Consider the following 14,668-nt stretch of genomic DNA (forward strand, 5'->3'; position numbering starts at 1 on the left):
AACATTAAATAAAATGTCAATCCTGTTTCCATGAATTTTAATCAGTTCATCAGTTCATTAATATATAACAAATTAATATATAACAAATTAATAGTAATCATTGTCTAATGAAAATCCCCTTTCAGAAAACTACAATCCTGAAAATATTGAGGAGAAAGTCAAGTATTGTTCAAAGATGAAAGGTGATTAAAATATACATCCATGACTTTTGGAATCTGTGTTTATGATGTGTTTGTTCCTGTAAAATATATACTTAAAGGACAAATATATATAATTAAATACCTATGGTGGTTCAGTAAGCATTAAATTCATCAAACTGAAATACAAAAGATAGGGATGATTTTTATCAAAGGATACATAACATTGAATAATTTAGCATTCTCCCTCTTCATTTCCTAATTCATGCATCTTTTCTTACATCATGTAATGCTCATTAAATAAAAAAGGAACAATTTGTTTCCATGTGGACAATTCTTATAAGACCTTTACTTTTTGTTCCTTAATATTTCTTGATCTATGACTTCCTTTCTCCTCTTACAATAGCCACCTACTTCCTCCTACATCCTATGACTAAGTGCCCTGTTACATCCTTGATCTTATCATCTTTAACTGTCATGATCCCATGTGTGACCTTGGTTGCTTTCAACCACTATGTCCTTTTGTTTCTATTTCAGATTCTCCATCCTGAGATGTTCATAGCCACAAATAGATAGTCATGGGTCAGATACAGGTCATGAATGAGAAGAGAGGGCTAGGAGAATGCATTGAATAGAGCATATTTAATGACATACATGCTCATCAAATAAAAATATGAACAAAGTTCCCAATGTTTCACAGCCTAGAACCATTTTCCTAAAAATTCATATAAACTTTTATTTGCTTTTTAAAACATTCTTTAATTAAAAACACAAGGCTCACATTGAGCTTTAATGATTTATTAAAATACGTTAGAAAGTTTAACAAAAACTACAAAATACTGTGCTCTATTTTTGCTATTTTCCAAGCATGTATTAAAAACCTTGTGCATCCTAGCAATGCAGGGTGGCAAAACTGTGGTAAAATGGGAAGGAAACTGCTTTGCCTCACACTATACTAAGTGCTTTCTTGTATGTGTTCATTGAGCCCCCTCAGCAACCCTGTACGATGGGGTATTCTCTTCACTTTAGGGATGAGGGAATAGATGTCTAACATAACTTGAGTCAAAGATAAACAGTGAGTAAATGAAGGATCCCAGAGTCAAATCCATGTCTTTCTCATTCAAAGTCCCGCCATACATAGAGATTCTCAGTCCATGATCTTTTCCCATTCTCTGTGACTATTTCAGGAATTTCTGAGGCATCTCAAAGCTTTCTCATCACACTCATCAAATTTACAGAAACTCTAAGCCCTAGACAAAAACAATCCTGGCTTTACAATACTGGGATAGCAGCCCTGTTTTCTAACACGAATTTCCACTCTGTTCTTCAGCTGTTGGAGCTTAAAAATATGGATTGCTTTTGTCCTAATTCCAAATCTAATTGTGCTGAGACATGTAGACATAGCTGCTGGTCTTCAAAGTGTACTTGATGCTGCTAACACTCAATAAATGGAAACACACACACATTCATTCACACTCTCTCTGTCTCTCTTACAGCGCTCTGAGTCAATGTTTGCCGTCAAGGCTATAAACACACAAGAACTCAAACTGCCTCCAAGAACATGAACACCTCCAGGGTGAGATTCCTCACTCCCTAAACTTCCTATATAGTCGTTAGCTGACATGACACAGTGAGGAGACTTATAGCATCTCTTTTTCTGTAGCGTTTCTTAGAGTCAGCGGGGCTTCCTGCGGGGAGATGTTTTCTCTTTCCGTTGTATGTCTTGGCTCTTTCTAACAGATAGGGTTTTCTCCTGCTGTAACTGCTCCCCTTCTCCAGTTTTTTTTTTTTTTAAATTTAGGAATGTTTTTCTTTTTTTTTTTCTTTTGCAGTTAAGTCAACTTCTTGACTTAAATAGTCACCAATCTGTTTCAAGTTGGATCTTGTCCTAAAATTTGTTACATTTACCTTAGAGTATCAGGCTTAAGCAAACCCCTTTTCACTATAAAAATAATCAGCACCCCACACATGTCATGAGGTTGCTGCAACAGGGCATATTCAGATCTCACTCTGAGACAGGCTCATGCACATATCACCCTCATGCTCAGCACGCAGGAGCATCCCAGAAAAGCCCGTTCCTCTGGACCGGTGCTTACCCCGAGCCCAGGACCACTCTGCGCTCTTGCAGATCTTCTGAGTTAAAGTTGTACTGCAAACGTGTTGGACAAAGTGCCTTCTGCTATTTCAAACCCTCACCTCTCAAGGTTTGGCTCAAGTAGAGCAGGTTATTTAGGGCTCTGAGCTGGCACATGGGTAGACTTGTGGCTTTGGTGCACTGCACTTCCTATCTGGATCTGTATTAAATATGCCTTGTAAGTAATGGTTCCTCAATAAAGGTTTTGCTGGATCGAGAGAGAACTACTTCCTAAACATGTTCCATGGACAAGAATCAACCTATGGCTAACGGTGCCACAATGTCACATAACAGACAATGCTAATGGCCTTTCTCTCGTTTCTCCACCCGGGATTATATTACTGGTCAAGGAAACACAATGTCATGGTGGTAACAACCAATTTTTAGTGGGAAGGCAACTGGTTAAAACTGCCTCTGATCTTCAGGAATGTGATTGTGAGAGGCAGCACATACTAGTGGAGCGGTGGTCTGCTTCCCAATCCACTCTGCCCTTCCTAGCTATCTGCCCCTGGGCAGGTTACCTTACCTCTCTGCATCTCAGTTTCTTCATCTGAAAAATGAAGATAATAGTCCACAGGATTTATGTGGATTTGATGAGTTAATATGTATTAAGTGTGTAAAATAATATATAGAATATAGTCAGAGCAATATAAGGCTTTGATAACAAACAGCAAATAAATCTGAGGAAAGAATCTAGTATGAGTTTTTGAACAACTTATTAGAAGCATAAATACAGAAATAGAAAAACTGGTGGCCAGATTGTCCTAAGAGCAACTTCTGGATTGTAGTATATTTTGGTCACCTTCTCAGGATATATACAAAGACAGTTGTTTTATTTTTACTTAAAGTAGAGAAAATTTGAATCAACTGAAATTCCCATTCATGTATAAAATGCTTAGCTAAACATAATATAATTAATTGTATGGAATGTTGTGCACCCCCACTTGAATATTGATTATATTACAATAGGGAATGGCTCCGAAATAATATTAGAAGAGAAAATTATATTATACATTATAGCGATTTTTTTCTTTTAATTGTAAGTGTGGAAAAATGAGAGAATAGATACATAGAGAAGCTCAGATGATATATGAGTATTGCAAGAGGATTATGTAGGAATATAACTTTTTTTTATTGTAAAACGTCCTGTAATTTCCTAGCAAAGCATATTTGGAGAGTCTAACTTAGAAAAACAGTGTAGAATAACTAAGAGCATTTATTTGAAAAAGGTCAAGATAAGCTACATTTCAAATAACTGCATAACACCCTGACAGATGGCTCCCTGGAAGAAGATAGGGAAGACTAGGAAAGTCATGATTTTCATGGAGCTGTTTCTAAAGGGTGATGAAAATGAAAAGTGCTACAGATCAATAAGTGTGTAGAGAGTGAAGAAAAAGGCCAAAGAGATTTATCACAGAAATATGCCAGCCAGCTGCATCTAAAATGCTCTAGTTTTTGCTTTTAGGTTGCATCAATTATTTTGGATTATATATTTTATAACTTCATGGAGATTTGCAAAATTAACTCATTAAATAGAAATAACTTTGAATCTAAGAGGATAATGTAGTATTTAAAATAGAATTATGGGTAAAATATTTAGGTAACATTTTGGTTTAAACAAAGAATTTTCACCTCAACATTACATGAAACAATTGTATATAATCCTAGCTATGTTAAAGCACATAATTAATTGAATTTGGCATTTGAACAATATTGTTAGTTATCAGGTGTTGGTTATGCTTTCAGTCCATATTTTCAGTAGTTAATGTCATCAACTTATTGTGAACTATTTTCCAACTCCTTATCCGATATGCTTTAGTAACTCTAAGGTTATGGGTTCAGAACCTTAAAATATTATATGAGGCCTGATAAATCCACTCATTCTAACACTCATGATTTGCATTCCTCCCTTTCTAAAAAAGTTTTAAATTCCAGTAATATTTTAAAACTTTTACAATAGCAATTGCTTTTTCCCTATGGAATTTTAAAACTATGACCACTTTTACAAAAGAAAAAAGATACCATAAAATAACCTTTCAAAGGACAGAGGGAATTTACAGTTTTACTGATGTTTTGCAATGTGGCTTTTACATGTGAAACCATTATAACATGTGTATAGTGTCATAAACAAGCTTTCCCAGCCCAGGTGATCACCCAGGAGTGTGTTTTGTAGGACACCTGGCATATTGTAGACATTCCAAATATCCAGGCATCATCTGCCCTCAATTCAAAATTGAGATTATTCTTTACTTAACAATTACCTGCAATTATAACATGAACAGCGCCATATGTCAACTGAGCTGCTCCCCATGATTGTTGTCACTTCATAACTATTAACTTTTCCAAAGTTCACTTATACATGTAGTTCAACTGCATATTTTAACTAAGATTGGGAGATAGCATAATAATTATTAATATTTCATACTTTGTAATAATATTTCTCATTATAAAAGTAATACATGATATGAAAAATACTGAGAAATACTAAGAAGAAATATTTTAAAAACCTCTACCTAACTAGCAAATATAATCAATGTTTTTCACTCCCCCATAAACATGGATTTTTTTTTTTTTAGACAAACTTGTTGAACTTGGCATTTGAACAATTTTGGTTACCAGGTGTTGATTGCACTTTTATTCCATATTTGTAGGTTAATTAGTTTATTCTTCTTTTTCATAATATTTCACTGGTAATTCTCTATATCAGTAAACTACTTTTAAGATATTTTTGTCCTAACAAGCTGTTTTAAGGATTTACCACAATCATTTATTTACTGTAAAATATTTACCTCTCCCTGTACCCTTAATTTATTTTCTTTTAAAATCAATAGTTTCATGAGATAATAGTCCTTTCATTTGGTCACCTATCTCACTTGCATAGGCTAAATTAATGGAATTAAGATTATTTGGTCAAAGGATATGAAAAATAGATTCATTATAGAAACATAAATGTAATAAACATTCATTGTAGAAATTCCAGGTGATGCAGAGATATAAGAAATCCAGATAAAATAACCTATACTTCTACTACCCAGAGTCTAATTGACATCTTGATATTCATATTAGACATTTGCTCTTCCCATATGTGTTCATTCAACAAATTCACAATATAATGTAGTTTTGTAATTTGTGTTTTTTCACTTACTGTATGTTATATCTTATCTAATAATAGACAAACATGGTAATTGACCATACATTCGCTACGCCTCCCATGGGCTAATCAGTGTGATATGCAAATTAACTGCCAACAAAGATGGTGGCTAATTTGCATACTACAGGCAGGGCGGGGCAGCGCAGCTGCCAGTGAGAGCCACCATCCTGGGCCGCAGGCCTGCCCCAGAGGCCCCAGAAGCCAGTGATCAGGGAGAGATGGGAGTCCCCTGTCCAGGCCTGACACACTGGCAGAGGCATCAGGCCTGTGCAAAGGACCAATTTGGCTATTGCAGGGTGATGGGGGTCGAGACCTCTGGCTGAGGCATCAGGCCTGGGCGGGGGTGGAGCCGGCAGTCGGAGGGGTCTGGGGGTCCCCTTCCCAGGCCTGATGCCTGGGCCAGAGGCATCAGGCCAGGGCAGGGGCAGAGCTGGAAATCAGAGGGTTCTGGGGGTTCCCTGCCCAGGCCTGTTGCCTTGGCGAGAGGCGTTAAGCCTGCATGGGGGTCTGATCCGGCGATCAGAGGGAGATGGGGGTCCCCTGCCCAAGCCTGATGCCTCTGCCTGTGCCCTCTTGCAGTCTGGGACACCTTGGGGGATGTCCACCTGCTGGCTTAGGCCCGCTCATCTGGGGATCAGGCCTAAGCTGGCAGTCAGGCATCCCTCTGGCAGCCCAGGTGCCCTCAGGAGATGTCCACTTGCCAGTGGGGACCAGGCCTAAGCTGCAGTCGGACATCCTTAGCACTGCTGAGGAGGTGGGAGAGGCTCCTGCCATCACTGCTGTGCTGACAGCCATCAGCCTGGCTTGTGGCTGAGCAGAGCTCCCCCTGTGGGTGCACACTGACCACCAGGGGGCAGCACCTGCATTGAGCCTTTGCCCCCTGGTGGTCAGTGTGTGTCATAGTGACCAGTCATTCCCAGTCATTCTGCTGTTAGGGTCAATTTGCACATTACCCTTTTATTATATGCCTAGTGCATGGGTGGGGGCTGGCTGGTTTGCCCTGAAGGGTGTCCCGGGTCAGGGTGGGGGTTCCGCTGGGGTTCCTGGCCTGCCTGGGTGAGGGGCTGAGGGCTGTTTTCAGACTGGCCACACCCCCTTCAGGGTGGGGGTCCCTGCTGGGGTGCCTGGCCAGCCTGGGTGAGGGGCTGAGGGCCGTTTGCAGGCTGGCCAAGTCCCCCAGTGGGGACCCTCACCCCTTGAGGGTGTGGCCATCCTGGGTGAGGGGCTGATGGCTGTTTGCAGGCTGGCCAAGTCCCCCAGTGGGGACCCTCACCCCTTGAGGGTGTGGCCATCCTGGGTGAGGGGCTGATGGCTGTTTACAGGCTGGCCACAGCCCCCAGCCACCCAAGCTCCCAGTGGAGGCTGGCTGGAAGCAGGTATCTGGGATTTATTTATCTTCTATAATTGAAACTTTGTTGCCTTTAGCGGAGGCCACAGCCGGCCAAGGCAGACGGGAAGCTTGGCTTCCGCCATCACCAGGGCAACCAAGTCTCCTGCTTGCTCTAGCTCCGTGGCTGCTGGCCACCATCTTGGTTGGGTTAATTTGCATATAGTCGCTCTGATTGGCTGGTGGGAGTGGCTTGGGGCATAGTGAAGGTGCAGTCAATTTGCATGTTTCTCTTTTATTAGATTAGAAGATAGCTTCCTCATCATTGCAACATTTAGCTCAACTCATAGAGAAACTATCTTTATATACATTATAGTAAGTTATTGTTTCTGTAGACAGTTTTCCATTTTTATATTTTTCTTCATACCTTTAGGATGTCTATTTTTTGTGATGGTGCATATTTAAATATAAGCCCCACATCATCTTGTTTTCTTTCCCTTAAGTTGAACAGAGAGAGAACAGTCCAGGTGTTTGCCAGCACACTAGTCATAAGGGTTCCCCTTTGCCTCTTACATCTATTAGGCAGTTGTGAGAATTTCCTTTCTGACCTTTAGCTATCAACCCTGCCTCCAGCGTTGTTACTAAGAATCAGTAGATATTTAGGTGCTACAGTTTAGTTAGTCTGAAGGACAAGCCTCTCCTACTCTTGCTGTTTTTCCTCTTAACATAGGAAGGATAACTTATTTTCTTAATAACAGAGAATCCAAAGTATTCTCTTGTCATGTGCAAAATCATAGAGATAGGCAACTTGGTTTTCATTGTTCACCATGCACCTGGCATACACAAGCTGTTTCAATAAACACATATTGAGTGAATCAGTGATCTAACATAGAGGCAAAATATATTCTATTCTACTCTGCCAGGTTTGTATTATGGAGAAGTGGGTGGGCTGGGACTCTGGGAGGTAGAGTACCGGTCGCAGCACACAGTTTCTGTCTGGGGGAAAGTGACTGTCAGGCCCCCTAAGCCACAGGGCAGACTTTGGGTCTTGGTTACCACTGTTCAGAGGTTGGAATCCTCACACGGCAGTTATAGAGGACTCTGTCCAGATAGCTTGGAAAGTCATCGTCTGACATATATTTGAATACATGCTTCATGGACGATATGAAGGAATCAAAGGCTGCAGCAGTCACGACTTAGCAGGTGAATGTGGTAAAAGGAGGTAAGCTCAGCACAGGGACACTTAAAGTCAGGTTCCCTTTCTGGGCTCCAGAGGAACTTTCCAAATGTAGTTCAAAGGAAAAATTTAAAAAAACAAACTAGGTTTCATTAAAGCTCTATGTGTGAAATAGTTCTAAATGAAAGTCTATGTCTCAAGATTTTTTCATTACATCTCAAATATGTTTAAAAAATAGAAACAACCAAAAGTATGCACACATTCTGAGTTAATAAATTAAGATTCTAAAGACTAAATCTATTGCCTGACATTGATTAATTCACTTAAATCATGACATATAAAGGGAAAATAATTTGATTTTCTGTTCTTTTCTTAATGAACAGATCTTTGTAATATCCTGCATAAATCCAATTTTTTGAATTGGTTTGAAAAATTATTTTCAAACATTATAGCTAAAATTAACTAAATTTGACATCAAGCTAGCAGGTAAGTTCTTACCCAATTTCTCCAAATTCTATTTTAGAAAGAGTAAAATATGTTTGGGAAAAATATATAAAACTTAGAAAATTTGTAAGGAAAAGAATGATACTATTCTTTTTAATTCATTGAAAGTGACTTTCTACTGAGTTCATAAAAAATAAGATCACCTTGGGAGAGCAGAATTAACATACCTTTTATGTACCTTTTGGGTGTGATTTTGATTTGGCTGGGAACTTTGACATATTTCATGAATAAGAATTCAGATTTAGTCTAATTGAATTAGTCTGAAATTGATAGGGTCATTATTAATTGGTTAATGGAGCCATAATACAAGTCTTTGATCAAAGAGCATGGTGATAACCAATAAATATTATCAAATATTTATTATAGCAGTACCAAAGCCCAAATGAAGTAGAAAACAAAGAAAATTACTGGTAAATGACTTGCATGTAACTTAGAAAAAAATGACACAACTATAAGTAGAAATAGAAATAGTTTGTTATTTAGTGTTTTTTAATAGCACAGTGAGAGGACAACCTAGGTAAAAATTATGTCAGAATTTTTTATAAAGCTAAAGAGTCACCGAACTGGTGAACAAACTTTCATGTATTCCAATACTCAGAATTTGGTTGACTATTCACTTGAAAAGCTGTTTGAATATATATCTTTGACAGCTACTTTACTTAATATAATTTTACCAAGGACATTTGTATTTTGTACACCATTATATATTTTAAAGTCTGACATGTACAAACACAACACATCTATACAAAAATAGTGTGCCAATATGTATATTTGCATAAGTCTTCTTGTTCTGTGACAAATAATAAAAACCATAAGAACTCTGAAAATAAAACATCCACAGAGCAAAGTACACTGCCATAATGGCAAAGCACACTGCATATTTTAAATATTAAGAGACCCTTGAAAAATAGGAACGCTGACAGGATACACAATGCAATTTTATGCACCGTGCTTGCCAGAGGAACTGCACATTTTATGTTTATATAAAATTTTGCCATTCTCAGAATTTGTAAATCACCTATAGAGTCCTATACATCATTTAGTTTCATTAGACCAAGTAAACCTTAGTTCTAGATTTTCTAGTCTGAACTGGATATGTGTACACTTTGTGATGATTGATTTTTAGGCTAACATAACAACAAAGAAACAACATGCAAAGAAACCTAGGTGTCACTTTTTTCTCTTCGTCCTTACAAAAGGAAGTGGAAAGGGCCATGGACCCATAGCCTCTGAGGAATCAGGCATGAGGTACCTACTTCAAATTGCTTTGGGACATTGTCATTGTCAACAGTTGAAAAACAGCCCATGTCAGCATGTTGTTCAGAAGTGACTGGAGGGGAAAGCAGGGGAGATGGCCCAGCAGGAAGAGAAATAAATGCCTTTGGATTACAGGGTTAAGAACCACTGACACAAAGTGGAATGCCCTAAAGGGTGACTTAAGAAAATATTTTATCCAAAGCACAGAATATATATTAGAAAAAGAATAGAAATTATTGCCATTCAAATGCATGGTAACACTGTCAGCATTTTATTTGCAGAAGGAAAGTCAAGTCAGGCTCGGATGGATCCGGAAGGGCTGTCTAGCTCATCAATACTTCCGTCACTACAAATTGTAAGTGTCAGTGAGAGAGCTTCCTTAAAGGCCATGGTTATAGATGTCCTCACTGAATATCCATAAAATCAGCATGTTTTGTTTATTTATATTAATTTATTTATGGCATAAAAACCTTATCTATATTCTTCCACTGTTATTGATGCTAATTTCCACTTGTTTTGTTCCCAAGTGGAAATAAGGAGCAGCTGTAGTATACAGGAAACTCCAATCTCATCAAGCTTCTCCTTTAGATGTCAATATTTATTTACATTTATTTACATTTATTTTCCTCAATATAATGTCCAAGGTCATTTGAGCTTATTAAGTGGCAGAATATGAAATGGGTGCTGGATGCTGATAAAAACTGAATGCTATCTAATGAACATTTTTAATTAAATTCTACAGTCCAATGTGGCCTTTATCTATAATAATGAAAGGGTAATATGCTAATTAGACTGGACATCATTCCAGATGTCATTCTGGACGTCCTTCTGGATGAAGGTGGGGCTGGAGGGAAGCCCGGGTCTGAGTGCCTGCCGTCAGCAGGAGGGAAGCAAGCCCGGGTTCCGGGTGCCGGAGGGAAGCCTTTGCCAGCAGCTGGGGGAAGGAAGGCCTACTCTTGCATGAATTTCATGCATCGGGCCTCTAGTCTATCTATAATAGAGCCGAAAGTAGGAATATACCTACAAGTTATAATGTTATGGTTTGCTTATACAATATGTAACTTTCATAATGTAACGTTGTTCTTGATTTTATGTGAACAATAAAGATGCTCATTCCTTCCTTCTTTGGAGAAGTGACTATAGTGAAGGGATTTTTGTATATACTTGTGTCAGAACATGAGCTATTCCTGTGAGCAATCAGCTCTAAACAATCTCATATTTTTAAAATCTCACTCTTAAACTCTAAAACTGTCCATGCACTATATTTTCAATTACTGTAATATAGATCATAAACCATAGTTTTAAATTAGGTATGGAATTAATAAATTACTTGGAACAAACTCATTATATTAAGCTTATTATTTTTTTGCATATGTATTCAAGATTTTAAACACTCCCTAAGTTAGAGCTCACTTCATTGAAGAACCACTTATAGATTTATTTTATTTTGTTCTTTATTTTATGTTTTTCCATCACCATTTATCCCTCCTCTTGCTTCAGCAATCACCACTATTGACCAGAATTTAAATAAATTTCATGAGACACCCTTCCATGGCTGAACATCTTTGCAATAACTGTCTTTGATATCCCATCTGGAACTTGAGACACAAAGCTGCTGATATTTTAAATATAATTTGCAAAAACACAAGTGACACAAACAGAAAATAGGGATACTAGAAGTACTTAAGGATCCTGGTAGCCAAATATATTTTAATAAAGTTCAAATACTGATTTAAAGAGAAATCATGTAGAAATTATTAGATAGAATGACAATAAAAATATAACTTCAGAAATTTCTTTACAATGAAACTGCTGTCATCACAATTAGCTAGCTAATATTAATAATGGGAGGGAAGCAAAGGGGAGGTCAGACAATATAAGCATGGTCATCTGGGCAGCTGTACAAGGAAGCCGTGACTTCACACTCCCCACCAGTCCATTCCCTGTTGATCACTGAGGGAGGAATCAAACAATGGGGGAAATGGACACATGTGCAGTGAAGTAAGCATGACATAGGAAAGGTGCTTGCCTGTCAGTCTAACCTTTGTAAAAGATCATTGGTTAGAGGGGCAGAGCTACTGCAAGTGCAGGGAATCCTGAAGGGTTAGTTGGTTAAATTCCCAGTTATAATCCCCAAAGACTTATCTCTCTCTTGCATGCTCTTGTACTCCTGTTTCTCACTTGCTCCACGACCTGCACTTGCCCATGCACTAGTGCACTAGTTCACTAGCCTGCCATGTGGACCCCACACGCAATGACCTGTAGCTGGGAAGACAAGCTAACCTAGCCAGATGTTGGACTGGACTGTGCTTTAGTACAGAGTGGGAACTCTAGGTAGTGACTTTAATTCTGGTACTGTGGGAGGCAAGATTAGACTTTTTCCATGGAAGGACTGAGAGAGATGGGACCTTGGAGACCCACACAAATAAATATCATTCATTCTCCCCTGCAAGTCTCAGAAAATTCCTTTTCTTGTGACATTGCAAGAATTCTATTTCTAATAGTAACAGGAGGTAAGAAAAAAAAGGAACATATGTAATACATTCAACAATAAAGGTTTATTAAAAAAAAAAGATACCTAATTTTCTCCAGTAATGGACAGTGTTGATGTAACAAAAATTCAAACCTGTAAAGAATTTTTGTGAGTTTATTTGAGCTAAACTGTTGACAATTGACAGGAAGCAGAATCACAACGCATTGAGACAATGCTTTGGAGAATGGTGGTTTTTTACCTATTTTTATAAATACCATCAAAGGAGGAGACATAAGTGGTTAAATGAATTCCATTAGTAATCGATTGGGGAGGTGGTAGAAAGCAAAGTGTGTGTGTGTGTGTGTGTGTGTGTGTGTGTGTGTGTGTGTGTGTGTTGGAGGGGTTATAACCTCTGGGATTGGATAAAAAGTAAAATGATAGACACATGCTTCTTTTATATAGGTGAGTACAGGATAGTAAACAGTCATCAATGAACATGATAAGAATAACAATGAGGGAATCTGTGGTCTCTCCCTGGCTCATTGGTTGTTCCCTGAGGGGTCCAGGAAAAGGGAATTTACAAGTTACCCTGACATTCCACAGGTATGTTATAGATGCAAAAGGACAATAGATGCAGTTAAGATCAGAGTTGATCTTTATTAGGGATGATACCATCCTAGGACATGACTACACACCATAGATTGATTCTTAATGAAAAAGTTTTCATTTCAGACCATCCTTTGTGGTTACTTTTGGTCTCAGAATTTGCAAGGCCACCATGCAGGCCTTTCCTGAACTAGTCAGGTTAGCATGTGTCCCCTTTTCATCCACAACACTGTATATTTAGCTTTGAAATATCACCCCAAAACACATTAAATCTTACAATAAAAAATAACATAATTAGACCATTTCTGAATTGTTTTTAAAGAAATTTTGCTTGCCCACAATATTGTAACTCTATGCCTAACAAAAGCAAGAGTACTTAAGTACTTAAAATCTAAGCTCTATCTTATTTTTCAGCATTTCACATAACTTCTTTTTATTATTATAGCTATACCACTAACATTGAGCCATTCATTTTAAAGAATGACTTTTTTCCTGTTAGCTGAATTTATTTTGTATAATTTGTTTTCGTATATCTGCATTTTTGCTGCCTTTGGCATAAAATAACTATGGCAGAATCATGTAAACACATAATAACAATGAAATCTGTAATATTTCATAAATAATATTATAAAACTAAGTTTTCATAATGATAGACAGGTAAGGAAGCTAAATATAATAATATTGTCTCCTATAAATGTTATCATTTTCTTATTATAAGTGTTACAAAAACAAAATCTAACCTGTGCAACTTAAAGATTTTTTAAAACCATGCATAAGAGTAACAAAACTTTTTTAAATATATATTTTGTTGATTTTTTACAGAGAGGAAGGGAGAGGGATAGAGAATTAGAAACATCGATGAGAGAGAAACATCGATCAGCTGCCTCCTGCACACCCTCTACTGGGGATGTGCCTGCAACCTAGGCACATGCCCTTGACCGGAATCAAACCTGGGACCCTTTAGTCCATAAGCCGACGCTCTATCCACTGAGCCAAACCGGTTAGGGCAAGAGTAACAAAACTTAATGAAAATAATTGAAATATATTTATTGCCTTCCCAACATTCTCTACCACCCTCTGCACCTGGCTTTTCTTATATTGCAAGATAGAATTAGATGCTCAACAAATTTTATTTTTCATTACTGAATGGGACCAAAATTAATATGTCAATCCATATATCAAAATTAATACATCTATATTTTATATTTATCTAAAACTCCAATGTAAAGGGCTTTAAGCCTTTTTTCTCAATTGTCAATCTGTGCTCTCTTTAGCATATCCCTCCATTATAGCATTATGTCCCTAGTAATCTGAGTGTCTGTCCCCTAGGAGACTTTGAGTTCCTTGAATGTTCTAATCATGTTTTAGATCAAGCATGTCAAACTCTGGCCAGCAGGCCACATGCCTGCTTGTGATTTTTGCAGCTTCCAAGTTTATTGTAGGGTCTGCACATAGGTGGCATCCAGTCACATGCTAATTAAATAGGTAGACAGAGAAAGTGGAGAGCGATTCGGTCAGGAACACAGGTTGGAGTTTGTTTCTAAAATCTAACAGAGTGAGCTTTTTGCCATAGATAAATAGAAGGAAAAGTGATGTGCAAATATCTAAAGCACCTTTTAAGTGAAGAACAAGATTTCCCCAAGAAAGCAGTTTTAAGGTGGTGTATTAAGACTTTGTTTATACTCCATGGCACTGTGAATTTGGCAGTATTGTGCAGTACATATAAACATTGACAAGAAAAGATTAAAGTTAGTGAGAATGGCTTTAATGCTCTGTCAGGAATGCAGGATGGGGTACAGGTCCCTAGATTCAAACGCTGGTAATGAGAATGGAAAACCCAGGGACAATCTGACAGGTGAAAGGACAGAGACTTTTTTGCACTGTTCTCTTGATTTAATCACA

General features: G+C 37.9%; 1 protein-coding gene across 2 annotated transcripts in view; it reads right to left on the bottom strand.

Annotated features, from left to right (window-relative positions):
- The window catches only part of EDIL3 (EGF like repeats and discoidin domains 3), a 409,273-nt gene that overhangs the window by 26,241 nt on the left and 368,364 nt on the right, over positions 1 to 14,668 (bottom strand). The window lies entirely within an intron of this gene.

This window comes from Myotis myotis, unplaced genomic scaffold (genome assembly GCF_014108235.1).
Source record: "Myotis myotis isolate mMyoMyo1 unplaced genomic scaffold, mMyoMyo1.p scaffold_m19_p_5, whole genome shotgun sequence".
NCBI lineage: Eukaryota > Metazoa > Chordata > Mammalia > Chiroptera > Vespertilionidae > Myotis > Myotis myotis.